This window comes from Uranotaenia lowii, chromosome 1 (genome assembly GCF_029784155.1).
Source record: "Uranotaenia lowii strain MFRU-FL chromosome 1, ASM2978415v1, whole genome shotgun sequence".
Lineage (NCBI taxonomy): Eukaryota > Metazoa > Arthropoda > Insecta > Diptera > Culicidae > Uranotaenia > Uranotaenia lowii.
The window spans coordinates 25,077,023-25,104,485 of record NC_073691.1 but is presented as its reverse complement, the minus strand read 5'-3'; the positions used below and the strand labels follow the sequence as shown (position 1 = coordinate 25,104,485).

Below are 27,463 nucleotides of genomic sequence, written 5' to 3'. Positions count from 1 at the left end.
TTTTTCAGCGGGAGGCCAAATCAAAGCAAACAATCAGCAGAAGCTGCCTTAATAATCTGCGCTTCCAAAGCCAATTCTGTCTTTATCCCCCGGATGACCAAATCAAAGCTAGAAATCAGCCGCAACAGTCCTTAAAATCTGTACTTCTAAAGTCATTCCGTCTTTATCCACCGGAAGGCCAAATCATAACAAAAAATCAGCAGCATCAGCTTTAAAAATCTGCGCTACTTAAGATTTCTGTTTTTTAATTCACGGGAAAGCCAAACTAAAACAAACATTCAGCAGCAATAGCAGCCTTAAAAATCTGCGCTTCCAAAGCCATTCCGTCTTTTTCCACAGGAAGGTCAAATCAACACACACAATCAGCAGCAGAAGCCTTAAGATTCTGCACTGCCTTAAAAATCTGCGCTTCCTAAGCCAATTCCGTTTTTATCCCTTGGATGATTAAATCAAAACAAACAATCAGCAGTAGACAACAATTTTTTGCTCTTTAAATTGAAAATCTGTGCCTCCTGTGGCCATCCGTCTTTCAACCGGAGGACAAATCAAATATTTGTTTTGTTCAAAGCAGCAGCCTTAAAAATCTGCGCTCCCCGTGCCAATCCGTCTTTCTACCGGAGGCCGCATCAAATACAGTTTTTTCGTAGCAGCAGCCTCGAGAATCTGCGCTCTCTGTCCTTTTTCTACCAACGATTCTTATGGATTTCAATTTCAAAATTCACTCATACACGTATGTCACTCACAAGAATCAATGACTGACTTTATTTTGTTTATTTTGCCTATATATAAAATAACAAATGTTGCCATAGAAATTTATCATTTAATAGAAATTATTTATCTTTAGTGTTGCCGAATACAATTATTATTTCTGCAGATCCTTGATCTGTTCCGCCATGATGAAATGTATGAACTGTAAGATTTCATAGGTTATGATAAGGTTGCCAGATTTTTTTCAATACGCATCCGGGTGGGACAAATCTGGGCAATTTTATATGAAAATCTGGCAAAATCCGAGCTTTGATTTCGAAATTGACGACCAAAAATCTGACCGATAACCGGGCAAATCTGGTCAAAACCCACCAGGAATCACTCAACATAAATCAAGTGAATAAAAATTAAAAAGATTTTTTTTAAATAACAACTCATCAAAAAATTGTAAATCCTATTTTAGGCTTCCAAAAAACCTTTCATGAACAACTCAATTTGTTCCTTTTAGTTTGATTTGCCAAATCAAGTGGTCTACATCCGGTCAAAATCCGGGTATTTTTTTCAATATAATCCGGGCAACTTGGATAAAACCGGCAATCTGGCAACCTTAGTATATAATACACGAGAAAAACTATTCATAAATAATTTTCCCGGTTTTGATTCGAAATTCCAGGTTTATCCTGGTTTTTTCCTGTTCCATTTTGAATTCCATAAAAAAAAATAAAAAAAAAATAAAAAAAATAAAATAAAAAAAAAATTCAAAAAAAATAAAAAAAATAAAAAAAAATAAAAAAAATAAAAAAAAAATTTAAAAAAAAAATAAAATAAAAATTTAAAAAAAAATTAAAAAAAAAATAAAAAAATATTTAAAAAAAATTAAAAATTAAAAAAAATAAAAAAAAATAAAAAAAAAAAATAAAAATCAAAAAATAAAACAAACGACAGAAAAGTCAATTCTAAAAAAAAATATAAACATCATAATAAAAATGTTCCAAATATTTCTGGATTTTTTTTTTAAATTTCATCGGTTTTTCACTAACGTTATTCTGTTCGTTTTAATTTCATTTCATTTAATTTTTTTTAACTTTTGTTTTTCTTTTGTGATCGTTATCGTTCACGTAAGTTTTTTTGTCGCTCTTGTCATTTTTTATCATTTTTCCATTCTTTGTCATTTCCATCTTTGTTTTCGTTTTTTTTAAATTTTCCCTGTCGATTTCCCTTTTTCAATTAATTTAATTCAAACATTTTAGTTTTTTTTTTTTGACTAACTGATAAATTCATTTTAAGTAAATTTGTCGATTCATGTTTTTGCCTTTAATCGCTTTTCATGTTTTATTTGCAAAATTTTTTGGTTGTTTTGTCGTTCTTAGCTGTTGTCATTTTTGCATTGTGTATATTTACATTTGTTTTGTCATTTTTGTCATATGAGTCATTTTTTACACCTTTGCGGGTTTTTTAACTGTGTAAGTTTTGAGTTTTTTATGTTTAAAAGTTTTGTTTTTTATGTCTTTTAAAATTTGGAGTAAGTCACAACTGTCATTTTTTTCTTATTTTGTAGTTTTCCTTTTTTGTCATTTTTTTCCGTTACGTTCGTCTATATTTCCCTTTAATTTAATTTTATGTTAAAGTTATGGAATATCAACTTTCATGTTTTATGAATTGAGGGATACTTTGTTTTTATTTTAAGAATTTGTGATTTTTGTCATTTTTTTTTTTATTTTAGTCGCTTGTGTAAAAATTTTATTATTGTTTTGGTAGTTTCATATTGTACTACTGATTTTCTATTTTTTAACAGTAACAATCATTTGATGTTGAAATTTTCTCTCGGATCACCCTCATTAAGCTTAACACATTTCAACAACATTTCCGATACCCCCTAAATTCCAACATCCCATTTGAGTGCCGCCAAAATCGCTCAATTTTGAACACCGACAAAGTGCTGTCGAACTTCTGCTGATGCGCCACTTTCCAAGGGGGGGATCAAATCCAACCGTAAAACAGCTCATTTTCATTTAGATAAAAACCATTTTTTTCTCAACTTTCATGCAGGGCCAACAGATTATTGGATTTTTTCCTCCTAAGTCCTAAACCTGGGCCAGTAGCTGACCCTTTTAATGTTGTTTTTTTTTCGTTCTCTTTTTCGAATGAGATGATATGGAAGTGAGCTTTCCGAATTTCACTGCCCCATCAGATCCCGTCCCAGTGTCGAAAATTGGGCCGCGATAGAATTAAACCATTCAACGCGCACCCATTCCGGCTAATCTAAAAACCATAAAATCGTGGTCGCTGAGCTGTTAAAAGATCCAGAAGCATCGCGTCCGTCGTTTCCCTACTTGCTCAATATTTCCCAAACACTCGATAAGTGTGCCTCTGGATAAGATCTGGGAAGGTGGGAAACCTCCACTTTTTTCTTAGAAGGGAAGTCCGAGGACTGAAGTCAGGAGGGTGCAGAAGAAATTAATCACTTAATCTTTTCCGATGGAAACTGTGCATTTCCATTGAAAAAGTATGGAAAGGCATAAGATAGCCATTCGAATCACACACCCTCATGGGTGGCTGACTGCTCTCACATCCAATGCTAATGAAACCCAGATTCGCCGTCGTCTTGGGTTCACAAGAAAGCTAATCCGCGGGTTCCCGAACGACGATTTACTCGGAAGACCTTTGAGCTGGGTTCGGAGATGGGTCTGTGAATAAAATGCACAACACAACACTCCTACGCCGAAATGTTTCTTCCAGCTGTCCCCCGGCTAGTGATGCAACAAAATGTGCGAATAAAGAGCGAGCTGCGAAATGAATCTGCCAAATTAATGAGATGTCACATTCGAAAAAGGGCGAGGAAGAGGAGGGATTGAAGAAGAAGTGAAGCTTGTTAGGAATCCATTCAGAAGCGAGGGATTTCGCGCTCGCAAAATCCAGAGCAAACAGTCAATGATGCGCAAAGCAACATTACTTATTCAATTTTATAGAAAAAGGAATGGTAGTGTCATTTGATTAACGATATCTTGTTCCCTTCGATGGGGATTTGGAATAATTTCTATGAAACTATTTCAATTTGTGCAAAGTCCAAGTAATTTAAAAAAAAGTTCCTTCGGAGTTCCCCAAGGTGGTAATTTTAGTCCAAAATTATTCAATATGTAAATCATGAATTTTTCTCGACAGTAACTCAATTTTTGTTGTAGTTGAAGTAGTCCAAGCGAGTTTTCGCAATTGTGAAACCCTCAAAAACAAGTGTGTGCCCTAAGGCAGTCACTTGTGCTAACTGTCGTTCAACATGTTTATAAAGGTACATTCTGTGAATTGGGATCAAGTATTCGAATTTCAGATGCAGGTTCATATTTCAGATTTCATATTTAAATTTCAGAATCTGGTTCTTGATTAGGTTTTTTTTTTAAATGTTAAAACTAACCTTTACTTCAATTAGAGATTACGAATAAAAAAAAATAAAAACGACTCAAGAGTTCAAAATTATAATCAAACTTAACAGAGTTTCCCATGGAAGATGGATTGTTTTGAAGGTGACCGTCTCGCAAAAAAAAAAATTAACTTGACGTGACTTCGACCACGAACCGGAAATGGAGACGCACGGTAGATGTTTGTTTTTATTATGGCTATTTTTTTATTATTATTTTTGCTACCAGCTACCTTCCCCGATCGTTTGTTTCAATCCACCAAGCTGCCAAATTATACCTTTTGCTGCTGTTCGTTTGTTCGCAGATGAATCAAAATTGCGTGTGTAAGAGGTAACCGAATCCACCTGTTGATTTTGGGGCCTAGAAAAGGGGCAGGAAAATCGCCGCCATTCATTTCAATGGAAGATTACTACCGTTTCTGACCAACAAACAACACACGGGCCAAGTTTCGGAAGCCGTAAAATTGTTTTCGGCCCCAAAACGGCGAACAGACAAATGTTGGCATTGTTGCGGGGAAGTTTTATTATTTTTGTGGGTTTTTTTTTCCTAAGAAGATATGTTACTGGCGGTCAGTAGTCGCGATATTAGCTACTTTATGTCGTTTTAAGAGTCCCCTCCGAGTCTAGAGGGTAATCAAGCTCAATTGCGTCGTTTTCAAATCTTGACGGCTGGAAGAAATCTACCCCGTTGTGCAAACTTGTTCTTCGTGATTACAGATTGAGACGATGGCGACAACTTTATGAATAGTTTGTCTGTCTGGGTAGATTTTCGGTATCTGTAATCTTCCAAAAAAATATCTAGCAAGATAACATGAACCATAATAAGGGAATAAAGAATGTAGAATTTTTACTTTGATAAAAGCAATATCGTAAAGTTGTAATTGCAAACATTGCTATAAGTTTCAACAATTATAATAAATTATTGACAAACATTTCTAAGTTCGAGACATATCCAAAATAACAACAAATTTAAATTGATTTTTTTTTTATTATTGTTCAAATTAAATTCGAATTTTCTTAATCCAAAAATATAATTTAACTCAATATACCTACAATGTTTTAGACAAATCCCGGGTTTTACAGAGCAGCAGAGCAACAACTCTATGACAAATTAAAGGCTTCGAATGTTAAGTATCAATTTTTTATGTTTTTATTTAAAATTTATAAATACCTAAAAATAACTGAAAATTACTAAAATAACTTAAACAAATAACCAAATTTGAAATAACTAAAACAATGATTGAATAATTCCCTATTTCAAGTGACAAACACAATATTGAGCGTTAGTATCAACATTTTATGCCAAATAGCATAAGCTGTTTGGATACAAATAAAAAAAAAAAATTTTGCAGCGATAGTTTTGTAAGTAAATTTTTGAGGATAGCCTTCAAACAATTAAAACGTTTGCTCTGAGAACCTCCAAAAACTATGCAAATTTGGGCATTGTTTTTGTTTTTTTTTTCATTTTTTCAGGGTCTGGGCATTTTTTATAAATTTAACCAATTTCATCAATTATGTCAGGTTACTAAAATTGGCAAATTGACAAATTTGATAAAAATAACAAAATTGGCAAAAATGACAAATTCTATAATATTGTTAAGACGGCCAAATTTCTAAATTGACAAAATTGACAGACTTGATAAAATTGCTGCAAAATTAACCTTATTGCCAAAATGAACAAAAATGACAAAACGTGCATCATTGAGAAAAATGTTCCAAACTAACAAAATTGGTCAAATTTGTAATTGTCATGAACGCCGAAATTTGAGAAAATGGACAAAAATAATAAAATTTACCAAATTTCCATTAATGACAAAGTTGACCAAATCGACATAAATATCCAAATTATCAATAAATTATGAAAATATGAAATATTGGCAAAATGGATAAATAGAAAAAAATGAAAAATTGCCAAAATTTAAAAATATACAAATTGGTAAAAAATTTACAAAATTGGTCAAATTGGCTGAATTGACCAAATCTTCAAAACTAACATAATTGACCAAATTGACAGAATCGAAAAAAACGATAAAATTGGTCAAATTGACCAAATCGACAAAACTAACATAATTGACCAAATTGACAGAATTGAAAAAAAAACGATAAAATTGACCAAATTGTATTTAATCATTCAAAAGATTTACAAAATCGACAATATGGACAACACTTACATTGAATTAATTCACAAAATTAACAAATTCAACAAAATTGATAAAATTCATAAAACTGAAAAATATGATATTTAAAATTTTGTCAATCTTGTAAAATTTTTTCATCATCATCATCATTTTGTCCATCGCTTTCATTTTCTAAATTTTGTGTTAGTTTGAGTAATTGTCAATTTAGCAAAAAAAAAAAATCAATTTTGTCTGCTTTGTCATTTATGTCAATTTTGTCGCTGTTGTCAATTAGGCCAATTTTGTCATTTGTGTAAATTTTGTCATTCTAAAGTTAGTCAATTTTATACATCGTTTCAATTTTGTGAGTTTTGTCATTTTTCTAAATTTTGTCAATTTGATCTATTGTGTAAATTTTGTAAAACTTGTCCATTTTGCCAATTTTGTCAATTTTGCCAATATTTTCTTTTGAGTCAAAATGTTAATTTTGTCAAATTTGTAATTTTTTTCAATATTGTAATTTTTGACAATTTTGTCAATGATTTATGCCACTTCTGTCAATTTTGTGAATAAGTCATTTATGCCAATTGTCAAATTTGTCATTTTTTTTTTTAATTTGTCTGTTTTATCTACTTTGTCAACTTTATCAATCTTGTAAAATTTTATTATAATTTAGTCAATTTTATCAAAATACATCAAACTTGTCAATTATGCAAACTTTGCAAAATTTTTTGTTTTTGGTCAATGTTTTTCATTTTTATCACTTTTGTCATATTAATATTGTGGCTGTTTTCGTTTTTTTTTTTGCTATTTTTGTCAATTTTGTCAATATTGCCTAAATTTTCAGTTTTGTCAATGATGTTGATTTAGTCTAATTTTTTTTAAATTTTGTCGTTTCTATCTAGTTTTCAAACTTTGTCAATTTGACAATTTTTACATCTTTTCAATTCAACAAAAATCTGCCGACACACCGGCTGTATGTTATCTCCCATCATTTCTGAAAACGGTTGAAAAAAAAACTCAAAAATAGTTATGAAAAAATTAGCGTGTAGAAAATGACAGGTTGGATTGGCTTCGGTCCAGTCATCGTCTTTGCCAGACTGTAAGAAAAACAACAACAACCAAATAATCGTAAGGCACAGGTTTTGCGATTCGGACGAAAGCCTCGCAATTTAAGGGATGTAGAGGAGTAGAGAAAAAGGAACGAAAAAACGAGCCTGAGAGCTTAAAACTCGAGACGATTGACTAGCATTTGTCTGGTTTTCGTTTCTTCGAACATATATTCGGACGATGCACACCCACACCATTTCAACATCTCTCGTGCCGTTCTTTCTCAGCACGAACGCGGCGTGAGAGAAGTTGAGATGGTGTACATCGTACGCAGGGTTGCCAAATCTTTTTTTCTAAAATCAGGGACTGGTGAAATAAAAATATGTCAAAGTAACGGAAATTTCGCTCAAAGTGATTTTCACTTTAGTAATGGCATCTAATGCAGTTCCTCACCACCCATTTTTCATCACATTTCGCGCAAAAAGCAGGCTTATTTTAAAAAATCAGGGGAATTCAAAGGTTGTCAGACTGAGTTTCAAAAAGTCAGGCACATTGGCATCTCTGATCGTACACGTTCCTTATATCGTTTTCCCCTATCAGAGGAATTTTTGCTTGCGTGTGTAGCGTTCGGCAAAGTATTGATCCTACAATCGCTATCCTAGCATACGATGTAAGAATTAAGTTTCTACGATTGACTAAATTAACTTTGGAGTTTCGGAGTCGTAGCCCACCTGATGAATTTTGTGAAAATGGGCTTCAGCTCCAATTTTTGATACTCGTTCGGCCGAAATATGAACTAGTATAAAAAACAATGTCATGATGAAATTTGTCAAAATTGAAAGTTTGACAATTTTGTAATTCTTGTACTTATTGTCATGTTATTCATTCTTTTTTTTTTATTTTGTCGAGGCTAATGCGAGCGCGCCCATCGCTTATTGTGTCTATGACGTCATAAAAAATATGACGTCATATTTCCGATCATCTTGATTAGTGATTGCTGGATGTTGTTAGCAAGCCAAATGGACACGTTTTTCGGAGTGACCATTTTATGATATTTACTGTGTATAAAAAAAATTTCAAACTATTTTGTTTTTTTTTCTTTCTTTTATAGATTAAAGAAAAAAATCCATTTTTTAAAGATGAAAATTATTTTGATTGTGCAGCCCAGTTTCGCCAAAAACGCCGAGAACAAAGGGTACAAAATTCCACAAATCCACAGACAACATTAGACTATTTGTCGATCGATGCCTATACCTTTCTGTAAGAATGGCAAAAACAATATGCCTTTTAAAGAAATATTGTAAAAAATGTTTTTGTATTTTTTTTTCTTGTTCATTTTTGTTTACTGAGCATCTCTTATTGCATTTGCCCGACTTTACTACTTATGCAGCTTATCGATTGAACCAAATTGTATCGGGGAATACCGAAATTCCCTAAAATGTATCAACTTGCGACATATTGAAAGGCACTGGCCTATAATCTATATACGCTTTGAGAAACATGGAAAACTCAAGTAAATTTTGTCAAAACTTGCACTCAAGGTCACAATCAAACTGGTGAAAATTTTTAAAAAATCTATTTAACAAAAAAAAACTTGAAGCTCTGAATTCTTATTCATCTGTTGGAATGTACACTTTCTAACGATAATTCAAACTGAGTTTTTGATTTTTTTTTCAAAAAACTTAACTTTAACTATAGAAAAAACAGGTGTCCAGAATTTTAAGCTTTGGACAAAAGAATAAGGTAATCATCTTTTTTTGTAGGTATTTTTCGGCTTGCAATCTTGTTTTAAGAAAAAAAACGACGTATTTATTTACTCTTCCAACATTTCAATTCTTATTAGATCTTCTTCAGGGACTGAAGAATTTATCTGAAAAAAATGTTTATTTAGTTGGTTCACATATATTGTGATGTTTATTTTTACCAACCAAATTTACTTTTTCTTATTAGGGTCGACTTGGCTGGTCGTGTATAGCTGTGTTTTCTGATCTGTTTTCCGAATAATTGAAGTTAATTCGTGTTTTACTGATGCGGAATAACTCCCCTAAAAACGTATTTCCAGTTAAATTTTCTATCACAATTCTTTTTTTAATCGTCTTGATGAACATATCTTTTCATCATTTTCAATGGAAGATTTTATTCAAAAATTCCGCGGTCATAAATTGAATTGAAAAAAACGTTTATTCACGATTTGAAATGTGAATTCTCGATTAGGAAAATAATAAAAATACATTTTTAACTCCAAAGAATTTATTCGAAACACAATTGATTAATATTTTAATTCAAGTGATCTAAGTCAGAAATATATTTTATTAAATACGTTCTCTTCTAGTTATCAAAATGCAAGGCAAACAACGATCATTTTTTATGTTCACAATTCACAATAATACAACATGTTCAATTCACCATTAAAGGCTTACATTGATAAATCACCAAAAAACAAAAAAACTGAAAAGATAAAAATTAAAAATTTCTAGTTTTTGTACACACTGAAAGTTCAAAGCAAATACTTATTTAGTTAAAATTGCGCATTAGAATTTAACCATGATGTTGCTACTTTGATTCATTCTACGAACTTATTGATGAAATCATGAACGATTGAAAAAAGAAGATTTAAAATGATAAAAATAAGAGAAACGTTTATAAATTTTCAATCGCAAATTTTACACTTTTAAAATTTTAAGTTCTGAATATTTTTTGCCGTCAATCGAAAAATGGGGTCCTGGAAAGGATACAAGATACATCAATATTTTTAGAAAAAATTAAGAAGAACATTTTGTTTTTGAAAAAAAAAATTAAAAATAAAGAATCAGGACAAACTTATAAAAAAAAAAAAAAATCAAAGACAAGGACTTCAAAACTTGGTGATTTTTTTTCAAACATGAATACAAAGTAATAAAATAAAAAACGATGAGTTTTTTTAACATTTGAGTATAAAAAAAGAAACTGTTTTTTTTTTAAATTCAATTATAAAATTTTGTTTATATAGCATTTTTGGTGCCTATATTTTCAATGACTGATTTTGATGAATTAGGCATCCTAAATTCAAATCTTTTGTCTATCACTTCTAGTTTTGTTGATTTAGCGTCCATAAGTTTAAAAATGAATCAAGTTTGAGTGAAATCAACCATCGATAACTGATGAAACCGAAAACCCTACTTAAAAAACAATAACTGATTCTGAATTTGTTTTTTCTTCTTTTAATCGAAGAATAATTGAAGAATAATTGAAAAGATATCATCCCAAGTTTTTTTGAAGTTAAAAATGGGTTTAAATTAAGGTTGCCAGAATTTTTCCAGCACGTATCCTGGCCGGACAATCCGGGCTATTTTCATCTAAAAACCTGGAAAAATCCGGGCATTGGATTCCAAAATGTCGACCAAAAATCCGGGCAATATCCTGGCAAATTTGGTCCAAATCCAGGAATTACTCAACACAAACCAGGGAAAAAAACATGAAAAAAATTATTCATCAGCAGTTTTTAAATCGTATTTTACGCTTTCAAAAAAAAACTTATCTTGGTTAAATTTATTTAACTTGTTCAAAAAAATTCGTTTAAGGCGCATAAATAAAAAAAAGTTGTTTTTTTAAATATTTGTTTTGGCAAAAAAAGTGAATAAATCAAGGCAAAATCCGGGCATTTTAACTGAAATCCGGGCAACCGGGCCGGGCCGGACTTTTGTCAAATTTTGTGTTAAATATCCGGGCAAACCCGGATAAAACCGGGCAATCTGGCAACCTTAGTTTAAATTCATTTAACAAATTTGTTGAGGATGGCCAATCCATTTGACCATTGGTTCAAATTCAATTTGATTTGAAACTTTTTTGTAAAATCGTCAAAATTCCCATATTTTACCTTATGGCGAAAAGTAAACCGGAAGGAAACTTCTATACTTTTTTGCAGAAGTCTAATTTACTAGTAATTTTCGGGAAAGTTGGTCATTGATTTAAAACCTTTGTTTGTAAATTTTTTGTAATGTTTTACAGTTTTGTCAAAGAAGTGTTGAAATTTCACAAAATAAAAATAAGTCTGAAATTGGTTTTTTGAAGAATATTTCAATTTATCAAAAATTTCGTAATGTTATCAACAGTTCAGAGTTTAGAGCTTCAAAGTATAGAATATTTTTCAACATTAAATATTATTTATCAATATTTGATTTTGATGGCTTTTATGAGAATAGTACCTCTACAAAAACATTCTTCCATTATTCAAATTACAGTTTTTTCATTATAATTATTGAAGTTGTTGTTGATTTGTTATAAAATAAATTTAGTTAACTATCGATTTGTCGTTTCGATATCAATTTTTCTATGCTTGGCTTGCCAGATTGTCCAGTTGTACCCGGACTTGCCCGGATATTTGATACAAAATTTAGGAAAACTCCGGTCCGGCCCGATTGCCAGGATGTCGTTGAAAATATCCCGGATTTTGCCCGGATTCATTCGATTTAATTGTAAAATCTATCAAAAAACTCATTTTAAAATATTACAATGTTTGATTTTTGCGTTCAATTCATGAACGGTTTTTTGAAAGCTTAAAATGCAATTTAAATACAAAAAAAATGCAAGTGCATTTTTTTGGATTTTTATTGAAAAATTTCGTGGTTTTGACAAAATTTCGCGCGGATATTGCCCGGATTATGAGTTGGAAATTCCGAAATCAAACTCTCGGATCTTACCAGGTTTTTAGATAAAATTGCCAGGATTTGATCGGCTTTCTGGAACCATAAAAAATGGATTCGAAGCAGTTCCTTTCATGCAAAAAGAGATAGCACGTGGCATATGTAGCATCATTTTGTTGCTGCTCAACATCCGAACATGCAACTTGCGGCAGCATTTTCCTGGCCAACCATTGCTACACGAATCGTACCAACATGAATGCTCCCTCCCAGATGCAATGTTGAAAGTGTTTTTTTTCCTAGAGTCTTCGAAGACGATCTCTTTTCGTTCATCTGTTGTTATTGTTTTCGGTTCGTCTATTTCACTTCCGCACTTGACTGCTTGCACCGCCGGCAGTCAAAGAATTCGAAAAGGCATTCCACGCGGTTCAGAAGCTGCCGTAAGGGACGGGTAACATTGTATGCAAATGAGATGCGCTCTGGCTCATACTTAGGTTAGGTTTTGGTCCCTCGGCACTTGTCTGAACCTTTTCTGGTATCAAACTCCTCGAGTTTGCTGCTGCAGATGTTTCGGGTTCAAAAAGCTAAACGAGAAAAAATAAAAGTCAAAACAGAAGCACACGCATCATTGTTAATTGTTTGTCGGACTCATTAAGACAAGACATAACCTAACTTCCTCCTTCCGAAAGGTTGTTTTGGACACTTACCTGTGAAGGGAACCTCCACACGTAATTGTTGAATGGGTTAAAGTTTTAGGATTTTTTTTTCATTTTTGCACAACTCAAGTCTGAGTTGATGTTGTGTAAACATCGGAAGGTCCGACAGAAATACGAGGTTTTGCTTTCGGACCCATAAAACAATGAAAATGGCGAAATCTTACCCCATTCACCCTTGTCTTTCTTCAAGTACTTGAAACCATTCAATTCGATCTCGAAACCAACCTCATTCTTCAGCAACCCCGAACTAAAAGATTTACTTTTCTTTTGTTTTCATTTTCAGGTATGTTTCTCGAATGAAGACGGCGTTCCATGAACTCGAACCGAGTGATCCTAACCTTCTTACCTTGGGGAAGACCTTGCTGGACTCACGTTTCGATCGCCTCCAGGCGATCCTCAAAAGTTCCCTGAAGACCTTGGCTGTCCCGGGCAAGTTGTCATCTACTTTACATACAATCGAGAACCATTTTACACCGTAAGCTGCAGCAACTTTACGCGTCATAGAGCTCGGGCTCATGGCCTCATGGTAACGCACTTTCAGCTCAGCTCAACCTACGCCTAGAGTAATTCGAAAAGAACAACGGAAAAGATCCCGGGATCGCGAGGCGTTGCTCGTTGGACATCTGCCAACTCCGGGAGAGTGCCAACTTTTGAATATGACGAGGCCGTCCTCGGGTCTGTCAAGACAGGATCAAGCCTCTACTTGTCCTGCGAATGCGATGGGCGGCGTCGCGCCGCCCATCAGACGATCTTCAATCTGCGCATTTTGTTGTCAAGTTCGTCCGGTGGCGACGCCGGGCCAGACAGACTCGTTGGATGGTCACTCATGAGCACCTATTTTTACCTATAGTCGATTTCAATCGAGACTCTCTCAGAGCGTCTTAGGATCGCTTTCAGTTTCTTGAGTGAACGAGGAAATTTGAAGCATGTTGTTAAGCTCTCTGTTTGTTTCCAGAAACAGATTTTCCCTCAGCCATCCAGTCCGGTATTAATTAAATGCGGCGCTCGGTTTGGACGTGTTACCAGATTCGAGTTTGAAATTTAATATTAAATTTTCAGATCCAAATTCAGATTCAGATTTCAGATTCAGATTATAGATTAAGATATCAGATTTAGATTTCAGATTCAGATTTCAGATTTAGATTTCAGATTCAGATTTCAGATTCAGATTTCAGATTCAGATTTCAGATTCAGATTTCAGATTCAGATTTCAGATTCAGATTTCAGATTCAGATTTCAGATTCAGATTTCAGATTCAGATTTCAGATTCAGATTTAAGATTCAGATTTAAGATTCAGATTCAGATGTCAGATTTCAGATTCAGATTTCAGATTCAGATTTCAGATTTAGATTAAAGATTCAGATTTCAGATTTCAGATTCAGATTTCAGATTCAGATTTCAGATTCAGATTTCAGATTCAGATTTCAGATTCAGATTTCAGATTCAGATTTCAGATTCAGATTTCAGATTCAGATTTCAGATTCAGATTTCAGATTCAGATTTCAGATTCAGATTTCAGATTCAGATTTCAGATTCAGATTTCAGATTCAGATTTCAGATTCAGATTCAGATTTCAGATTCAGATTTCAGATTCAGATTTCAGATTCAGATTTCAGATTCAGATTTCAGATTCAGATTTCAGATTCAGATTTCAGATTCAGATTTCAGATTTAGATTTCAGATTCAGATTTCAGATTCAGATTTCAGATTCAGATTTCAGATTCAGATTTCAGATTCAGATTTCAGATTCAGATTTCAGATTCAGATTCAGATTTCAGATTCAGATTTCAGATTTTAGATACAGATTTCGGGTTAAGATTTCAGATTCAGATTTCAGATTCAGATTTTAGATACAGATTTCAGGTTAAGATTTCAGATTTTTTTTTAAATGTTTTTTTTATTATTAGAACTAATATTATTAAACAACTATTTATAACTCAGTCTTATCTCAACCAGCATCGTGATCGGTCGTTTCCTTTGATCTATTAGTTGTTTTGAGAAAGTCTTTTGTTCTTTGTTCTTTATTTTCTCGCTCGTGAAGAGTTTTCAAGGTTGACGAAATAACCTAGAAATAAAAGTAGAGTGTGTTTGAACGTTAAAAACCAGCCTCGTCGCTATGGCGACAGAGGGGTTTCGTAGAGGAGACGATTTCCCAGCTCTGGGATCTTTAATCGCAAATCGTGGCGAAGTTTGCTACATTGTTGTGGAATTCGATAAAGAAAAAGCGGAAAGTGATAAGAAAAATTTTTCCTTGGCCGATGTATCACCATTCCTAATTCATCGATCCATCATCAATTCAATTGGAGATGTAGAGGATTCACGTACAGAACAAAATGGCGCACGTATTGTTCTAAAAATAAGAGGCAGATCAAAACGTGAGAAACTACTTCAACTGTCTCAACTGGCTGATGGTACCCGGATCAAAACCTTCGAGCATCCGTCGCTGAATTTCTGCAAGGTAGTGATTTTTGCCCCGGAGGTGAAGAGCGTTGATGATAAAATCATTTTGGAGGAGTTACGAGATCAACACGTGGTACAGGTAGACCGTATAAAAAAGAAGGTGGGTGAAAAGCTAGTCAACACCGATAGCATTGTGCTGACTATTAGGCAGCAAACGGCTCCGGCTTTTATAAAATTCGGATTTACAAAAAAACCAACACGAACATATTATCCGCGTCCTATTCGCTGCTCAAAATGCCTTGAGTATGGCCATGTCGCACACAAATGTGAAAAAAGTAAAAAATGTAAGAACTGTGGAAAAGATTTTCATGGCGATGAATGTGCACTTCCTCCTGAATGTATTAATTGCTCTGGTCCCCATCCCGTTACATCTTCCTCTTGCCCTGTTTTCAAATCTGAAGCAGCCATCGTAAAAATTAAAATCGATAACGACATTCCCTACCCCTCAGCTCGCCGCATTTATGCTGAACGAAATGAACATATTTAACATAACATAATCATATTTAGATGCTTCAAGAAATATCTCTAATCGATTAAACGTTTCCCAAGTTGTCCCACTTCCTCTCCGCCAATGTGGTTGCAAATGCTCTTGTCAATCTCAATCTCTTCCTCTCGCTAGTTCAATTGATTCACCAATAATAATTAACAAGTCACCAATTGCTCTCTCGAAAATTATTGTCCCTCTCACTCAACCAAAAAGCTCTGAAAACACTCAACATAAATCCCAATCTATTCCAGCCGCAAGTTCAACTGACTCATCAATTACTACCAACAAATCTCCAATTGCTCTCTCGGAAAATCTTGTCCCTCTCACCCCACTAAAAAGCTCTGAAAATACTCAACCTAAATCGAATACGAATATTGTGATATCCGAAACTAAACAAAACCCTAAAACTAGAAGAAACGATCAATACTCTCCGAACATAAATCGATCAACAAATTCACGATCTCCTGTGAAGAACCCTCTTTCACCTAATAGTAAGGAACCACCTAGCAAACATATCCGGAAATCTAGTCCAACAATTGATTCTCGCAGTGATGCCGATATGTTCGATGATGACGTTGATGATATGTTTATAGATAATATTTAAAATGTTTATTTTATTTAACTTTTCTTTTTTCATAACTTTCATTTTCAACATTTTACAATGGAATTTGAATGGTTTAAACTCTCATCGAAATGAATTAAAGCATCTTATTTCTGATTATAACCCAAATATCATGGCGTTACAAGAAACTCATCATAAAAAATCCTTTCAATTAAAAAACTTTTTTGTTTATGACAAAAAAGGTGTGGACTACAACTCAACTTGGGGTGGAGTCTCTATTGCAATATTAGAAAATATCCCACATGCTCAACTACCTTTAGATACACAACTACAAGCTGTTGCAATCCAAATTTTATATCCTTTTAAATTAAGTATAGTATCCCTCTACCTCCGAAATGGACATTGGAACAAATCTGAAATTTCGAAACTAGTTAAATCTTTATCACCACCTTTTTTAATATTAGGAGATTTCAATGCTTGTCATCCTGATTGGGGAAGCTCTGAAGCAAACAGATCTGGAAATATTATTTCAGAAATAATTGACGAAAACGATCTGATTTTATTAAATAATGGCTCTGGAACTCACTTCTGTATAAACTCAGGAAATATTTCTAGTATAGACTTGTCAATAGGCAAAGGAGAAAAAATAATTGATTTTTCATGGAAAGTTTTAGACGATCTATATGAAAGTGATCATTTTCCTATAATGATCTCCATTGATAATGAAAATATAAACAGTATAAATAGACGTTCTAATTGGGTTACAAAAGCAGCAGATTGGAATACTTTCGAAAGAGTAATTGACGAAAATCTTCCAGCAGGGGGCTCAGCGACAATAGAAGAAATAAGTAGTATTATTTTTGATGCAGCCCACCAATCTATTCCTCGAACTTCAGAAATCCCTCCTAAGAAAAGAGTTCCTTGGTGGTCAGAAACAGTTTACTCCGCTATTAAGCGAAGAAGAAAAGCTCTTCGGGCTCTTAGGAATATTGGAAAAGATCATCCTGAATATGCTAGTTTTCTCGAAGAATTTAAAAAAGCTAGATCCGAGTCACGTAAAATAGTGTGGAACGCAAAAAAAGAATCATGGGAAACTTATACTTCAACTTTCAATTCTGACACACCGCCTTGCGAAATGTGGGGGCGTATTCGAGCGCTTCGGGGAATCAATAAAACATCCAAAATAACGATCATAGAAACCACTGAAGGACTTACTGATGATCCTTTGAAAATAGCCAATACACTTGCTGAATGTTTTGCTGAGAACTCTAGCAGTTCTTCTTACGATTCCGAATTTTTAGTTTATAAAAATATTAAAGAGCAACCAATTTCTTGCAATTTTTCTGAAAATGAATTATATAACAATCCTTTCTCTATCGAAGAGTTAATGATAGCTCTTGACAAGGGCAAAGGTAAAAGTTGTGGGCCTGACAACATAAATTACTCCATGTTGCAACATCTTCCTTTTCATGCAAAACACACACTCCTTAAAGAATACAACCGTCTTTGGACAGAAAATATTTTCCCTCAAATATGGAGAGAGTCACTCGTTGTACCTATCCCGAAACCAAATAAGATTCATACTGATCCTCAAAATATACGTCCCATTTCTTTGATTGCCTGTCCTTCCAAAGTAATGGAAAGGATGGTTTCTTCCCGACTTGCATCAGAGTTACACAAAAGAAATTTGATAGATCCACGACAATTAGCTTTTCAGAAGGGTAGATCAATGGACGAACATGTAATAACACTGATAGGTGATATAAAAGAGTCGTTTAGGAGAAGACATATTACCGATGCTGTTTTCCTAGATATTTCGAAGGCCTACGATGTAACTTGGCGTTTTTTGATACTCAAGCAATTAAAAGATTGGAGAATTGGTGGAAATATGTTTCGATTCGTTAAAAATTTCCTTCAAGAGCGTACTTTTAAAGTTATAGTTGGTAATTGCACGTCGGATACCAAATTATTAGAAAATGGTGTTCCTCAAGGGTCGGTTTTAAGTGTTCATCTGTTTTTGATAGCAATCAATTCTGTATTTAGGTACATTCCACGTGATGTTAAGATTCTAGTTTTTGCAGACGATATCGTTTCGTATGTATCCGGAAAAAATGGAAATTTATTGCGGAATAAACTGCAAAAAGCTCTCACAAAAATAGGAAACTGGTCTAATCGCTCAGGTTTTAGGATTTCTCCAGAAAAAACTGTTGTTATGCGTTTCACAAAGAAAAAAACTACTGTCATTCCAAATATCTTAGAATTGAACGGATCCCAACTAAACAATGTAGAAGAAGTTAAATGGCTCGGAGTAGTTTTAGTACCTAATTTGAGCTTTTTACCATTTATAAAACAAACTGTAATGACATGTTACAAAAGATGTAATATACTGAAAGCAATATCAAATATAAAAACTGGAGGTCAATCTAATGTAATTCTTAACATAGGGAAAAGTATTGTTTTTAGTAGACTTTTCTTTGCAATTCCTGTATTAATTTTCTGTAACAAAAGTCTTTTAAAAAAGCTCGAAGTAATCTACAATAAAGTTGTTAGACTAGCTATAGGAGCCTTTTGCTCTAGCCCAATCAAAAGTATTATGGCTGAATCAGGTCTTCCACCTTTTGAATACGCCATGCTGTACAACACTGCAAAATTTTTCATTAGGTTTCAAAATGTTGAAAATGAAAATGTCAGAAGAGTTATGAACTACTCTATTTTTATAACAAAGAAACAAGAATTAGAATTTCAATTAAACTGGGTTTTACCACCTTCGGAAAACTCACAAAAATACTCATACAAATGGAGTTCAACACCTGCTAGAATCAATTGGGATATGTTAGCTTACCGTGATAAAAATTTACCAAATATTGTCATCCAGAAAAATTTTCAAAAAATTGTAGATCTAAATTTTCAAAATCATTTAAAGTACTTCACTGATGGCTCAAAAACAAGTAACGCTGTTTCTGCAGGACTTTTCCATCCCCAAAATTGCATTTCCCAATCCCTTCCACTTCCTAACTTCATTAGTATTTTCTCCGCAGAGGCTTTCGGTTTAATGACAGTATTAAAAAAAATTGAAAATGCCACCTTACCACACGTCGTATTCACTGATTCCGCTAGCGTTTTGCTAGCTGTTGAATCATGTGACAGTCGACACCCCTGGGTCCAAAATATAACAAAAATTGTCCAAGAAAATATGCATATAGACTTGTTTTGGGTCCCTAGTCATAGGGGCATTTTTGGTAATGAACAGGCTGATCTTGCGGCTAGAAACGGATTGACTCTAGAACCTTCCTTAATTCCTACTCCTCAACAAGACATAATTAATGAAATTAAAAGAAAAGTTGGCATTCTATGGACAAATACAGCAGACAATAAACTTAGGGAGATAAGATGCACAACACGCCATTGGGAATACAATACCACGTCAAGACGAGAAGAAGTTGCGATTCGACGTTTAAAAATAGGACATTCATGGGAAACTCACAGATCCTTGATTGATAAAAGCGACATGAACTGCGAAGTTTGTGGAGTAAGAAGAACCGTTAAACACCTCCTATTGGACTGCAAAAAATACGAAAGTCAAAGGCAAGAATGCGAAATTGGAACAACGATAGGCGATATTTTATCATACACCCCAGAAGCAGAACAAAAACTAATAAAATTTATAAAATCAAGTGGTCTTATAAAAAAATTATAAAAATCGGAATATTGTGTTAGTTTTAAGGCTTAATGTAATTAATTTTAAGTATTTTATAAGTTAAGACTCGAATGAACACTAAGTGTTTAAAAAGTCTCAAATAAAACTAAAAAAAAAAAAAAAAACTATTTATAACTACAGTAGTGTTCAGAGTCCATTTTACATAATGTCACAAATGCAATATCAATTACAGATTCTAATATTTCAAATTATTTTTCCGTACTGGTATTAAATAATTCATCGTGAATATGATAACATTGAGAATTTAAATTGAAAATGAACTAATCTGCTTAACAGAACTCAAATCCCTTGTGCTAAGAAAGAAAGATTTTATTACTGTCTTTGTTGTTTCGATTTCGATCTTGTACGATTTAAAGCACTCTGTGCTTCCAAGAAACTAGGAGCAGAGGGAATGTTCACAAGCCCTGAGTCGGATTCCGTTGATGTTTCGGATCCATCCCTATCATTGGCTTCTTCATCAGGGACTAAGTCACACATAGAAGTATAACTTAGACAAAAAAATACAACCCATTTTACTAAAGTTTTAAACAGAAACCGACAGCAGTAAACGATAAGCCGTATCAAACCGGACAAAAAAACGACAACTTTTTTGGTAAGAATCACTTAGATTCAGTAGACATAAACTTAATTTTGTAATAAATTTTAGACCCTGATGGCGATCCTATAAGGATCGAAATATTGGATATGTAAAAATAAAGTCGTTTTTTCTTAAGACTGAGAGAAGAAAATCAACCCACTTACTAAAAGCAAACTAAACAGTCGCCCCAAAAAAAAATTTCTGATTACAGAGTTTTAAATTTTGAACTCAGTTATTCAATTTCAAATTTATTTTTTAGTCTTGGCTGAGTTGTTTGTCATATAAAAATGGCACAATTTGTTCCGATCCGATTCCGATTGCCGTCTTTATTTTTAATCCTTGAAAGGTTTTTCCTACTGTTGAATTTCTAAATTTTTGCTGGATAATTTGGAAACATTGCCTGATTGTAATATTTAAAATTTCATCACTCAATCAATTTATTTTCCACTTTTCTAGTTGAAGATATCGCTTAGTTTTTATTAATTTTTCCAAACTTTTACTGCACACATGGATAAATCAAAATTTATAATTCAAATAACAAAAACTTTGATTCATCACTGTTTATCAGAAAAATGTCAAATGTTAAGACAATTGGGGTGTCGAAGGTTATTGGTGAGAGGCCTATTTGTCTCACCCGTTTTTTTTTATAAATAGTAAATCTTAAAGTTCCGTCATCATTTTTAAATTCCAAGCATCGAAAAGTTCGAATTTCTCTTAAAAATGAACTCAAAAGTTAACGTAGAGTTGTTCAAAAGATCCCTGGAACTGTTTTTCTGTTTAACATGCTATTTCAAGGTTGATGGAATTGTCATGTAATGATACCCAAAACAAGCTTCAAAGTAATATATTGGTCCTGTTTTTGCTGGTTTGTAACTTTGAAGTTGGTATGACGATTTAATTAAACTTGTTTCATTCTTCTATTCTGTCTTAAACATCAACTTGCCAACAAAGGGTGGCGCATGTTTTTCATCAACTTTTAATTAAAAAAAGGACTTTTATCCGGGTAGGGTCTTATGGGCCCGGATTACTATTTTGGCTGTATCTTCAAAATCCGATTTTCATAAACTATTCCATTTTGGAGTCGTCAATACTGTTTACTATTTATTTATGAAGATTAAAAATTATTATAATTTTGATGGCGTCTGAAAATTGAGCCGAAAGATAAAATGGCCAAAAACAGATGGTGGTGTTGAACAAAGTTCGTGACCATTCAGGTTCGAATAATGAAATTTGAATGTGTCAGCTAAATTTGAGCAAATTTAAACATTCATTTAAAGTAAAAAAAAATAGTTTTCAATAGCATACACCATAAATGGAAATTTAAGAATAACTGGCAAATCAGTGACTTTCTTCTTGAAAATATTAGTTTTATTCTACTGGATAATCAGCTGATATTCATAAAACTGGGCTGATAAATGATTTATTTTGTAAAAACATCAAAATCGATAGTAATTTATTCTTTTTTTTATGATTTTTTATCACATTCAGAACCACAAAAACAATCTCTTTACAATTTTTTTTTCATTTTAGATAAGAAATTAATGTAATACCATTGTTTTTTTCAATCAAAATTCCATGACTATCATGAAATTATAGTTATAAAATCATAGTTGAAAAATTTACCAGCAACTGTCCAAATAACCAGCTTCGGTCTGTAAACTTCTTTTGCTTAATTATGAGCTCTTTATTTATCTGAAATCATGTTAATCAAAAGATTTTCAATACATTTTCAGTGAAACAAGTTATGTTTGCTGCTAAACACCCATTTTGAAAGAACTCTTTTACTTTAAGGTCGGTTTCTGAAGACTACAAAAAACATATCCACGATTTTAAAAAGCATGAGAAATTTATAACTTCAACCGGAACTTCAACTGATGGAAAAAGTTTTATGGCAATTTTGTTTTTCAATGCGTTTTCTTACGGCAATGGGTTTAATCTCTTAAAAAAATATACAACTGACTGTAATTTATGCTTATGTTTCGTTTGCATGATCAGCGTTCAGTTATTCAATTATTTAATTATTAGGGGAAAATGGGGGGGGGGGGGGAAATTTCTAAATATCTCGTAACTAGAATCTCTAACGAAAATCTAATATTCATGAAAAATGCGCCAAATGGAGCAAAACAGCTTTGGAAAATTAAAAAATGCTACCTAAGAAAAAAAATTTTTTTTGATTTATTGAACTTTTGATACAAAAATAAAAAACGTGACTTAAAGATCTTTGTTTCATTATTTTCAAATGTTTCCAACATGAACAAAATATATTTATTCCAACCAACTATTGACAGTTGAGGAATGATATGAACTCGATAATACCTTGATTTCATAGCAAAGGTTAACTCTTAATTTTTTTTAGAAATTTTTTTCTGGAATGTTAGCCAGGTTAAATTGATACCTTGAGTTCGAAAAGACAAGTTTTTTAACTAAATAAATCGTGATCACAATTTAGCCCGATGTCACTGCTGCACGATAATGTTTATCTAATGATTGCCTGGTTAATAAGATTTAAAATATTGGGTTTGTCTAAAGAAATATATATATTTTTTAGCTGTATGGGAATGCTATATGGGATGTATACAATCTTTTAACTCTTCGTTTCATGAAGTAACAAAAATGCAACAATGAATGTATGGAAAAAGTGAAAAATCGTATTTTATTTGAATTTTTTTTCTTGATGTACGCATCATTTCCAACTGGTGATTATTTTTAAGTAAAAATAAAAAATCTTGAAATGAAGGGTTAAAATTATCTAAATCTGAGACTTTAAACTGAGAAATTAAAAGTAATATGGATAAGAAATCGTCATTCTACCTTTGATCTACCCTTAAAGAAAGATCAAGTATCTTTGAATAAAGTATCCAGTCTCCTTGAACTACAAATAAATCACAATTCTTTTCACACTACGAAAATGCTTATAGATCAAGTATCGTTCTTACTTTTGGAGCATAAAGATTGGAAATTATATGTTTTCAGAATCTGTAAAAGACGATGAGTCTCTAATTTTTTTCAAAAAAGATATGAGGAAAATAGAAAAATGGGATCAATTATCCTCCTCCTCCCCTATATCAATCTCTCTGAACTAGATAGAGGAGCAACAGTAATATCAATTTCAAAAATTACCATTGGTTCTAGTTCAAACACAAGGACACTGAGTTTCGATTTGGTAGTCTTCATCATGAACATATTTTTCAACCACTACCCAGTTCCCGACTCGAAATTCATTCTTGTGACGAAGCGTTCCTTATTACCATAACCGATCGAAATTTTGAAAGACAGGCTCCGTGAACGGATGAAGGGGCACAAATTATTAAGTTCAGCACAGCAATTTTAAATATATATATATAATTGTATACATTGAATGGGAATCGCCAAAACCTGTATTTTTTCCGAATTTTCAACCGCCGAAACCTGTATTTTTTCCGAATTTTCAACATGCTGAGTACGTTAATCAGTTCGGCAATTTCTTTTATGACTAAGTAATTGTAATTATGCAAAGTGGTCATTGCATATGCAACAAAAAAGTTTCCAGAAAAAATCTAAAGAAGTAGTTGGTGTTCTGTAGCTTTTACCGAAATACCCTATTATTTACCGAACACCGATAAATTCGTCGTTTTATTTACCAAGCGTTTGGTTATTTTTTACTGAATTTTCGGTAACTTTTACCGAGCCATCAGTGATAAACACTGAATAACTAATAATATTTACCGAACAACTGGAAATTTTTACCAACACACAGTAAAAATTCGATAAATAACTTGTCGGTAAAATAAGTAACCGAACTCTTACTTAAGCATCACAAAACAGACAAAAACAAAACGATGAAAATTCTACTTTTGTAATAAAAATTAAGATGTTCTTTTGATGGATGTGTGAATTTGTTTTGAAAATTAACAAACTTTAATTTTTTTTTCTCGAGTTTAAAAAATAACCTATCTCTCATAATTTCACAATCAAATATTTGATATTTAAACTAAATAATGTCTTCATTAAACTTTTTTTTTTTGGATTTCATCTGAGATATGACAGTTTAATAAGTACAAGTTTTTGCTAAAAAATCCTTCATAACTAACGAACGCCTCCAGATACAAATTTGGCTCTGAGAGAAAAATGTGCGAATTTTTAATTCATTCAAATGCCTAGATGTCATTTCTATTGTAAGAATTCATTCACAGAAGTTAGAGACAAAATACTGTTTTTTTTCGATACACCCTAACATTTTAATAATAAAAAAATTTCATATATAAATTGTATATGGCTAAAGCATTGTAGAAGACAATTTGGCTCTAACTATTTACTGGAAAAAGTTGTTTTATGTAAATCCTGCAAAAATGACACACCCTAATATTTGATTTGAGATTGCTAGAGCACATGGTTTGATGAGAATTTTTACTGCATACACCATTTGTCTAATTCTATTATATGTCGTGTCTTCGTAATAAATTTTGTCACGATAAAGTTCCGTCCTGGACCACTGTGCATTGGCCTGGACGCTGTTGGTAACAAGACATTTGAAGGCCTGTTTTTGCCAATAGAATCAATGACATGTTGGTCAGTTTCTTCTGCGACCATAGGGTCACCTTTTAAGCCCATCATAGTTCTGTGTCTATATTCTATACAAGTTTCGTTTCGGAAACTTCTAAAGTTCCTGGAGGAATGAATTTAAAACTTTTGGCAACCTCAAACGAGTTTCGAACCGGATCAAACAAAAACATTCCAGAACGCCTCAAATCTAAATCAAAGAATACCCACATATTTATGTAGGTATGACCTGGCTCACCAGACCATTCCTCAGAGTTTATGTTTGTTTATGTTTACCATCCACCGACTTTGCTCGTTTTTCCATCGTCGCAACTCGACGACGCTGAGTTACCACAACATAGTCGCTCGCTGAAGAGACTTTGAGAGAGGGTAACTCACTGGGCCGTCGCCAAACAGCTACGCGGCGTGATCGCTTGCGTATGGAAACGCTGCCTCCCGGTTCAGTTGCGTTGTTGCGGCGATACGGTTCGAGCGTGTGTTTACAAATAGCGGCTGTGCGCACGAGCTCCGGTAGCGCGCGCACACGTTTTGTTTTTGTTTGTTCTCAACCTTTTTCCCGACGTTTTTTGTTTTGTTTGTGCTGTGGAAATTTTTGAGGGCAGGGAATAGTCGAGCATCTTCTTCGTGGTTCTTGGATGGTTCAAGTTTGATTTTCGACTCGAAACGAAGAAAGCAACGAAAAAAGATCGAGATTCCATACGCATCAACAACAACAATGCGTGCTTCTGTTTTGATTTGGAGAAAAAGTTAGTTGACCCTAACCTGTGTGTTGATCTAGTAGTCATTGAATTTAAAGTTTAGAAGGAAACAAACTATGGCTACAGAAACGTAATTACCCAGACAGATTGCGCGATTTGTGGTACTAAACTGGTCTGGTTCCAGTTTTGTTTAGGTTCGTTTTTTTTCGGAGGCAAAAAACTAGCCGAATACTTCCTCGATAGAGTCGCACAACGGCTCGGTATAGAGTTGACAAGTGAATAAATTAAGTCCAGCACCGGATTTGATACGCACCAGTGACTGCAACGAGCAACGACAACAACAAATTCAACATCAACATAGAGGTGGTACGCAAAAGGCCGCAGGTGTCGGCTGAACACACCGCAGATCTGTATCAGGGAAACCATTTCACGAAATCGGGGAGCCAAACGCATATGTGTGAATTTATGGAAAACTAAATCCTTAGGAAAGCAGCGCCTTTAAGTTTCGTCGTAATGTGTCCATAGGTTGTCTTGATTTATGTGTTGTCCCCTCACGAAAAAAAACGACAGCCGAAAGGTGTTTTCTTACAAGCTTACTCACTCAAGAGAGAGAGGAGATGTGGTTGGTTTGTGTGGCTAAAGGGGAGATGTCGTGCTAATGGCTCTTCCTGAATGTTACGAGTTTCGGTGAGTTTGTTGTGATTATGTTTCAGTGTGTCATCCCGTCGTTTTCCTACTGCGATCTGAGGTGACCGTTGGCGTTTTGTTTGATGTTTTTTTTTGGTCCCTGGTCAAGTCGGCCATGAAGTTCCATCTACTGTAAATTGGATTACCAACTTGGAAAGTCGGGGCCTACTATTTCACACCCTAGTCTCATTCTTGTGTAGGTGACTGTGATTCAGAGGCTTCCAAAAGAAAAAAAAATATAGAGCCAGTGACAGTAGTGCGTTGATGATGATAATTCGCGCTGGAGGTCAAACTCAAATTTGTACCGAATAAAGTGACAAAACAGAATGTTCACAACAGAAGCTTCGGAACCGAACAGTGTGAAACACAAAAAACAACAACAAAAGCCGACTACTGAATAGAATAAAAAAAACTGTGTCAGGTTGTCGTTCCATTGTTGACGAACTCAACCGAGCGTAGAACGACGAAATCCGCTAGTTTCGCGCCATTGTCGGAACTTCGTAAATCCGACTGAGTGCCGGCCGAACAAAGCTCCCGTCAAGGACGGCTTTTCGTTACCGGGCTCGCTCTCTATTGTAATTGTTCGGTCTCCGGTCGGTAGCTGAATAGTGGCGCCATCTCGTTTACCAATTTTAGTGACAAAAAAGCGAAAACAATTGACAGGTGAGTTGTTGTGACTGGTTGTAGTTCCTCAGCAAGAGAGAGGTGCTAAACGAATGGGCGGACAGTTGGGTCCCCTTATTTTCTTAAAAATCAATTTCAAATCCAAGTGACCTCCACAAGTGGCACGTGAATTCTCACCCAGTTTGAATTTTTTAAAGATTTTTTTCTCCCGCCATTCGAAAGGAATCTGACAGGTGAAGTTCCGCTAATTGAATGATAAATGTTGCGACGACGATCTTTATCGTCGACGACGTTGTCGTCATCGTCATCGTCGTGAGCTGAGATTTTGTTGCTGTTGTCTGTCTACTATAAACAGACAACAACACGACGAAGTCGTGAGTTCGGCTTTTGGAACTTTATCTCAACTCAACAACGCCGTGCTTCCGGCAGGTTGTTTGAGCTTTTTTTTTATTATTATCCCCTATTTGCTGGTGTCTATGTTTTTTCAA

At 33.8% G+C, this 27,463-nt stretch overlaps 1 protein-coding gene across 7 annotated transcripts in view; it reads left to right on the top strand.

Moving 5' to 3' along the window:
- The window catches only part of LOC129741867 (uncharacterized), a 544,810-nt gene that overhangs the window by 303,603 nt on the left and 213,744 nt on the right, over window positions 1–27,463 (top strand). The window contains exons 1-2 of one of the 7 annotated variants that reach the window (XM_055733706.1): window positions 25,426–26,351; window positions 26,552–27,014. The exons of 5 other annotated variants lie outside the window; for them this stretch is intronic. The gene's annotated coding sequence lies outside the window, so the exon portion shown is untranslated. Of the gene's footprint in view, window positions 1–25,425; window positions 27,015–27,463 lie in introns of those variants that run through there. One more of the 7 variants, XM_055733702.1, reaches the window with a different exon arrangement.